Genomic DNA, 7,015 nt, shown 5'->3' with positions numbered 1-7,015 from the left:
TTCTGGACACTGACACACACACTTGTTCCAAAAGATGAAACTTTCAAAATGTAACAGGAGATGAGCAGCAGTCTCTGTGCTTGGGGCCCAGCAGGGAGGTTCATCAATAAGGTAGGGAGGGATTATGTTGCTACCAAAAATGCTCTCAGAGAGCCTTTAATCTACACCTTCTCTAACTCAGTGGATCTCGGACACATTGAAAGACTACATAGATTCATTTGCAGGACTGGGTCCTTGAAACAGTATTCCAGGAACAACTTCCAGGTTAGGGATGGAAAGAAAAGCACAGACAAGATGGAGCTTGGGTCGAGTCAGCTGGAGAGAAAGACTACAAATCTGAATTGTTTTCATTTGTTCTACCTCAGAGAAAACAGCCCAAAGCTCTTTGACTTTAAGGCTTGCTAGAGCTAATATTTTTTGTTTATGGGGTTGCTCATAGCGCCAGCATTCCCAGGTCTGCCAACAAGAATTTAAGAATGTTGTCATAGGACAGCCTGCTGCTCACAGCCTCCCAGACTTGTCTTAACAGAGAAAGAGTACAGGGAGCAGGGAGGAGAATGAGGTTAGTAGCCAAAAGACATCAGGTGATGCATTTCTAACTGGCAATAGAACACTCTGCAGGAGCTAACGGCTGCATGAGTTTAAGCACTGAAGAAGTGCAATAACTGTCCTGCACTGCCAGCCTAGAGTGTCCTCCTGCCATTTATGAAACTAAGCTTCTCTAGTTATTTGTTTCTAAACAGAATACTTAAGTAAGTTATGGTTAAGGTCGCTAAGTGCCATTCAAGAGACAGCATAACATGGAACACATCCCTTAAAAAAGCCCAAACACTAAACACTATGGAAATTACAAGTTGAGGTTACACAAGTAATTCAAACAACCACTTCATGAACACCTAACAGACCTGAGAAGATCCAAAGGCTTCTTTGTCCTCCAGTCTGATTTCTTATCCCCCATCAGCTTCAATATCCTCCCATATAGAACCCACCCAGCTGTGTCTCACAGCTCTCAGTAAGTTTGGAACACAGTTAAGTGCTTAGCACTTCACCTCAATTTTTCAAAAGTGACTGGAGATTTGAGACACCTTAAAGGGAACTGAGCTCCTCTCCTCCTCCAAAAATCAGGTCCCTTTGCAGTGTCTCAAGCTGGGTATCCAAAAAAATCAAGCCTACATTTCCAAAGTGTCTAAAACTTTAGGTGCTGTCTGAATGGTATTAAAAAATGCAGTCATCTGGCAATTAAATCTTAATTGCACTAGTTTAGTCTATGAATATTTTTAAAATAACTTTTGTTTCAAAACTAACAGTCTAATAAGATAGTCTGTGCATCAAGGTGTGCCAAAATCTCAAACATTTGGATTTAGTTTACACTGTGTTAATTTTGAATGCTAGAAGTGACCCAAAAAAGAAAAAAATATATAATTTTTACCATCTTTAAGTACCAGGTATTTAATATGTATATGCCATATAACCAAACCCACCTGTATACTTTTAAATGCCACATATTCCACATGCATATTTTTAAATATTGGTTCCCATGACAGGGATCCATGTAATAACAATTATCTGTTTGTTAAAAACTCAATAGCTTTCCAAAACATCCTTTGCTCAAGTGCATGCACCAAACTATACATGTATCAATCTGGGACAGGGATCAGCAACCTTTGGCACGCAGCTCACCAGGGTAAGCCCCCTGGCGAGCCGGGCCGGTTTGTTTACCAGCCGCGTCCGCAGGTTCGGTCGATCGTGGCTCTCACTGGCCGTGGTTCGCCGCTCCAGGCCAATGGGGGATGCGGGAAGTGGCAGCCAGCATATCCCTCGGCCTGCACCACTTCCCGCAGCCCCCATTGGCCTGGAGCAGCAAACCGCAACCAGTGGGAGCCGCAATCGGCCGAACCTGTGGACGCGGCAGGTAAGCAAACCGGCCCGGCCCGCCAGGGGGCTTACCCTGGTGAGTCGCGTGCCAAAGATTGCCGATCCCTGATCTGGGAGCTTGAGAACCAAACAACAAACACTCCCTTCCTCAGATTGTCACTGCTAACAACATAAATACTACCCCACTACAACAGTAAGAGGGGTGCCAGCCCAGAGCCTGCCCCTGGTCCAGGTGTGCAGGGGCCTCAGGGGGCTGACTGAAAGGTAAGCTGGCAACGTGTAATCAAATAAAGGTCACAGGCCTGACTGTTACAGCCCCTTGTGAGCTTTCACCTATATGTGCACGTGCACACAAACCATCTCTTTACTCAGCCTAGAGCCCTCGCATAGCTACATAGGTAACATGGAGGCAGGCATGTGGGGTCAAGTGTTCCCCAGATTCCTGCTTGGCCTGCCAGGAGGGAGGGAGAGGGCCTCTGTCCTTCTCCTGCTGCTCCTGCCCACCAACATGCTTGGCCCCTGTCCCCAGCAGCCAGGCCCAGGCAGGGGGCAGCCTGTTGCCGCCTCCCCAGGGGGACACACTCTCAGGCAGAGAGCTCGGCGGCCCCAGGCTGGGTGCAGTGCCGGGGGGTTGCTGGGCAGTCATGTGTCCTCCCCTTTTGATTGTCTCCCCCCAGTATGGGGAGACTGGAGCTGTCTATGCCTAGCTATTAAGTGTAGCACACACGGTACTCACTGTTGAGTTGTCCTCTCAGGGTAGCGGGGGAAAAAGGTCACCCCTTGGCATGGAAAAGGCCCTCAAGTTGCTCAAACCCTGGCTTTCCCTTGGCTTCCAGGGCAAGGGAGACCTAACAGGTGAGGATGGCGGCTGGTCTGAAAGTGGAGTCGGAGAGCTCCTTCTCTCCTCTCCCCTTTGTCCAGTCCAGGACAGGCTGCCTGTTGTCTCTCCCTGTTAGCTCTGGCTAAATGCTAGGGGAGAGAGTAAGAAGCTGAATCCTTTTTACCCACAATGCCTTCTCCAACACGGCTGTTGTGAGGCCAGCATCTGAGAGGGGAACCTACTGCACAGCTGTGTGCTTTTAGTTGGCCAGGCTTCTCTTGCTCAAAAGCAAAATGGAGCTCTCTTCCCTTTGTTCTAGAGAGCCACAGAGGGGCTCATGCCTACATCTGCTTCTACTGCTGGGAGACAATTCCCTTACTTTCTTCCCAACAATGTGCTTGTTTGGGCAGTGCCAGCCATAGGTGGGGCATTCTAGGTGTGGGGTTGATTATCCTGGCAGGTCAATCAAGCTTTTGGCCCAATAACTCCTCCTCCCCTGTGGCTGCCTGGGTCTCAGGTACAGGCCAGACAAGCAATTACAGTTCAAACAGTGAGCAATACCATCTGGAGGAAACACACACACATCTAGTACACTGTTAATAAAACCACAGTACACCACACCAAATCTACTCCACCTCTAATGAAAACTAAGTGTCTTAGAAACACTTCTGATCAATAGTTCTGCTTTAATGAAGTACATGCTAATAAAAAAGTAGACTCCTTTGTAATGAACACATGCTTAATGTGGTGCCTTGAGGGCAAATACAACCATGTAAACAAAAACACTCATTCTCTCTTTTAAAAAGATAAAATGGAAATCTGCATACCTAAAACTCAGAAGGACAAGTTTTCTCCCCAGTAAATACACTAGCGACATTCTGCTGCTGCCCTTAACAGAGCGCCTCTAATTACCGAGCTCCATACACCCCATCAAGCTAATGAGGAATATTTTGCTTCTCCTAGTCTGCCTAAAATTTCTGCAACTTAAAGTAATAATAATTTTTCTTCTTCTAAGTGCACAGAGTTTGCTAAAATATGAAGGTATCTTCAAACCGGAACTCAGATCTAACCCTTCTGCCCCTCAGTTGTGGGTAAGTTTGGAGTCAGAGCTCAGTGATACAGCTTTGACCTTTTTCTCTAATGATCCAGAGAGAGTGGATCTGATCAGGGTCAGCTCCAGACCCCAGCCCGCCAAGCGCACGCTTGGGGCGGCGTCCCACAGGAGGGCGGCAGGTGGCTCCGGTGGACCTCCCGCAGGCATGCCTGCGGAGGGTCCGCTGGTCCCGTGGCTCCGGTGGAGCATCCGCAGGCATGCCTGCAGGAGGTCCACTGGAGCTGCGGGACCAGCGGACCCTCCAGAGGCATGTCTGCAGGAGATCCACCGGAGCCGCGGGACCAGCGACCGCTAGAGAGCCCCCCACGGCGTGCCACCCTGCTTGGGGCGGCGGAAATCCTAGAGCCGCCCCTGGATCTGATCACCCTCAGTCTAGGGGGAAATTTGATTTGCATCTTAACATCATGACTCCCAACCTTCTCTAATAATCAATGCTTGTTCCACCAGCTGTTTTGTTGGAAGACTGTAAGTTAAAGTTTCCATACTTCTGTATTATCACTAATATGTTTCCCCTGACAGTTTGTGCTTAGCTTACTAAGCTGCATTATGGAGTCATTCTCACTCTTTCTCTGACTCATTCAATATTTAATACAGAGTGGAATGTCTTCAACAAGAGAGACTGAGAAAGGCCCACATTACAATAGCCCATAGTTTGGTGGTTAGGGAACTCTCCTGAGCAGTGGAAACCCCAGAGTGGGAAATTGAACCAGGGTCTCTCACTGCCTGGCTCAGTACCCAATTCACTGGGCTAACAGTTATAAGGGAGTTAGATCAATGAGATAGGTGTTCCCCTAGTTTGAGGACCACAGTGGGGTATAGATGGAAGACAGGCACTTGCATGAGGCAGCAGTGTGTAGGACCAGAAGCAGAAAGTTAGCTTCCATGGGATCTTTTATAGTAAAACTTGAGGTATTGGGTGAGGTTAGGCACTTCCAGAGTTAGTCTGCAACTGAGTGGGAGCTTTGTGGATTGCAGTACCACCTAAATCTGGAGTTTAGGCACCTAAATCCCTTTATTTACCCTCCATACAAGTTACAATGCCTAGAACTCATGTTTCTGGTGTTTGTCTGGGTCTCTGTATTTTCAAGTTGTGGGGCAGATTAAACCAGGTATGTACTTTAGTGCAACAGTGAGGTCAAGATATTAAATATATTATATATAAACTAGTATGGACAGAGATTCATTGTAAAACTGCTCTTGACTTCCAGGTGCTAAATGAATTTTCCATTTTTCAGTTCCCACCCATTTAAGAGCTAGTGTTTTTTAACTCAGGCTGCAACTACATGTCATTCTTTTTAGCAAACAAACTCTTTTTAACCCAGGATAGGTGTAGACAGTTACCCAGTTACACTCTTCCACCCACTTTGCTCCTAAGGAAGTATAACCCCAACCACTAAAGTGTAGCATTTATTTCTAACACTAAGTGGAAGCTGAATCTGTATGACTCAAACTCTCCATGTTGATTTATTGGAGTTTAGACTCTCCAAAGCCTCCTGACATACTAACCCTAATTTATATTATGAGCGGGGACCATACTATTTGCCTTCTCTACTTACCAATGCCTGAAAGGGAGCCACTCCATTTTCAAAGGCAAGAATAAAAAACATATAATATTTACTTACAAAAAGGCCACACAGGGCCTTGGCTTTCCCACAGACTCCATTTTGGATCTAGAGATTATTCACTTTATCTGAAACCAGGTGGCTTGAGAATTAACAATCCTGCCTTGCACTAGGTGATTTTGTAGGTCTTGTCCATTTCTGTGATTCTGCAAAGTGCAACTTGCTTGGTTTTTTTGTTTGGTTTTTAATGGCATTTGTTGTTCTCCTACAACTAAGCCACAGCTGCTTTCAGATGCAGACTGTGTTCTTCCCCAGTTGCTGAATAAATCAGGAGATCGTCCAGTTACCCTAACAAATTGGTTCCGTGAAACCAGACTCCAAAATAGAAGAGGGGTGTTAAAAACCCCTTACTAATTATTGAAATGCTTACTACACCTCCTGGACCATAAGGAATGCACAAGACAGCTGTGGCCCTCCCAATCAGAACTGCCTGACTGCAACCACTTATCATACCTAATCTAGTAAATTACTTTGCCCTTTCCAGAACACAGAGGCTCATGCCTCAGCAAGAATAAGCTATCTTTGCACACTATTGCATCTGGTGTTCCAGAGACAAATCCCCGTATTTCCTGTGCATCAAGATTTGGGCACAAAACTGTAGCAGAAGCCTGAGAAATATAATGTGCTAGATTTAGGTTTATAAAGGTATTCCTGTTGCATTAGCCTGCAGGTGCATTTACTGCAGTTAAAAGGAAAGTGTAGTCATAATTTTATCATGGTTGTTTTTCAGATCTTTCTTTCCAAAACTAAGGGATCAGATCAGCAGCATGTTGGTTCCTGAGGCCAAAGGTGTTTTATTTTCCTCCACATTCTCCTTTCAGTGGCAGTGAACATGGGACAGAAGACGACCTGGCAGTGGACCATCAACAATACACCATGGAAAACTGACATTAATGGGTCTATATCACCAGAGGGGGGAAGAATGGTCAGAATGGCAGAAAATCCGCTGGCACGGAGATATTTATAACCCGGGTGATCTCCCCCGAGTATCCCCCGGCCCTGACTTGCTTCCGCCTTCCCAGCCCCGGAGCAGAGAGTCCCTGTCTCTTCCTTGCAGCAACTGCTGCCGCAGGGTCCTACTGCCCCCCATCGCGACTGCCAGGGCAGATTGACTCTGAGCCTGCCCTTCCCCCTCAGACCCTTTCATTTTCCAATGGGACCCTCCACCAGCACAGGGGGCCCCCGCCCACAGTCACCACTCCTGCCCCATGCTGGGCAAGGAGGCAGCCCCATCCCTCACCCCCAGTGAGGCTACAGTCAGGGGCAACAGCAGGGGAGAAGGTGCATGCAGCGCCACCCAGCACCCACCATGGGGGAGGCGAGGGAGATTCCTGGACCTGAGAGGGGCCCTAGGAGCACATGCAGTGACAGTGGTGGGGGTGAGTGTGCTGCTGGGGGGGCAGGAAAGTGGAGCTCCTTCCCCAGAGCTTGCTGCTGCCGGCAAGGAAAGGGCTGGGGGGTGTCCTCCTGTCTGGCACCTGTCCCGGAGCAGCCTGCTTGCACTGCAAACTCATCCCCAGCCTTGCCCCACCCCAGAGCCCACACCCCCAATCAGAGCTGTCACCCCACCACTGCACCCTCAAC

The 7,015-nt window shown here is 47.8% G+C and overlaps 1 long non-coding RNA gene across 1 annotated transcript; it reads left to right on the top strand.

The window, feature by feature from the left end:
- The first annotated feature begins 487 nt into the window (after positions 1–487).
- Positions 488–6,763, top strand: LOC123370181. Its single transcript, XR_006579307.1, has 3 exons — positions 488–562; positions 3,711–3,786; positions 6,162–6,763. It is a non-coding gene; the product is annotated as an uncharacterized LOC123370181 (long non-coding RNA).
- Positions 6,764–7,015: the final 252 nt, after the last annotated feature.

This window comes from Mauremys mutica, chromosome 4, assembly GCF_020497125.1.
Source record: "Mauremys mutica isolate MM-2020 ecotype Southern chromosome 4, ASM2049712v1, whole genome shotgun sequence".
Classification (NCBI taxonomy): Eukaryota; Metazoa; Chordata; order Testudines; family Geoemydidae; genus Mauremys; species Mauremys mutica.
Note: the sequence above shows the minus strand (reverse complement) of the source record. Positions and strands in the feature narration are given on the sequence as shown.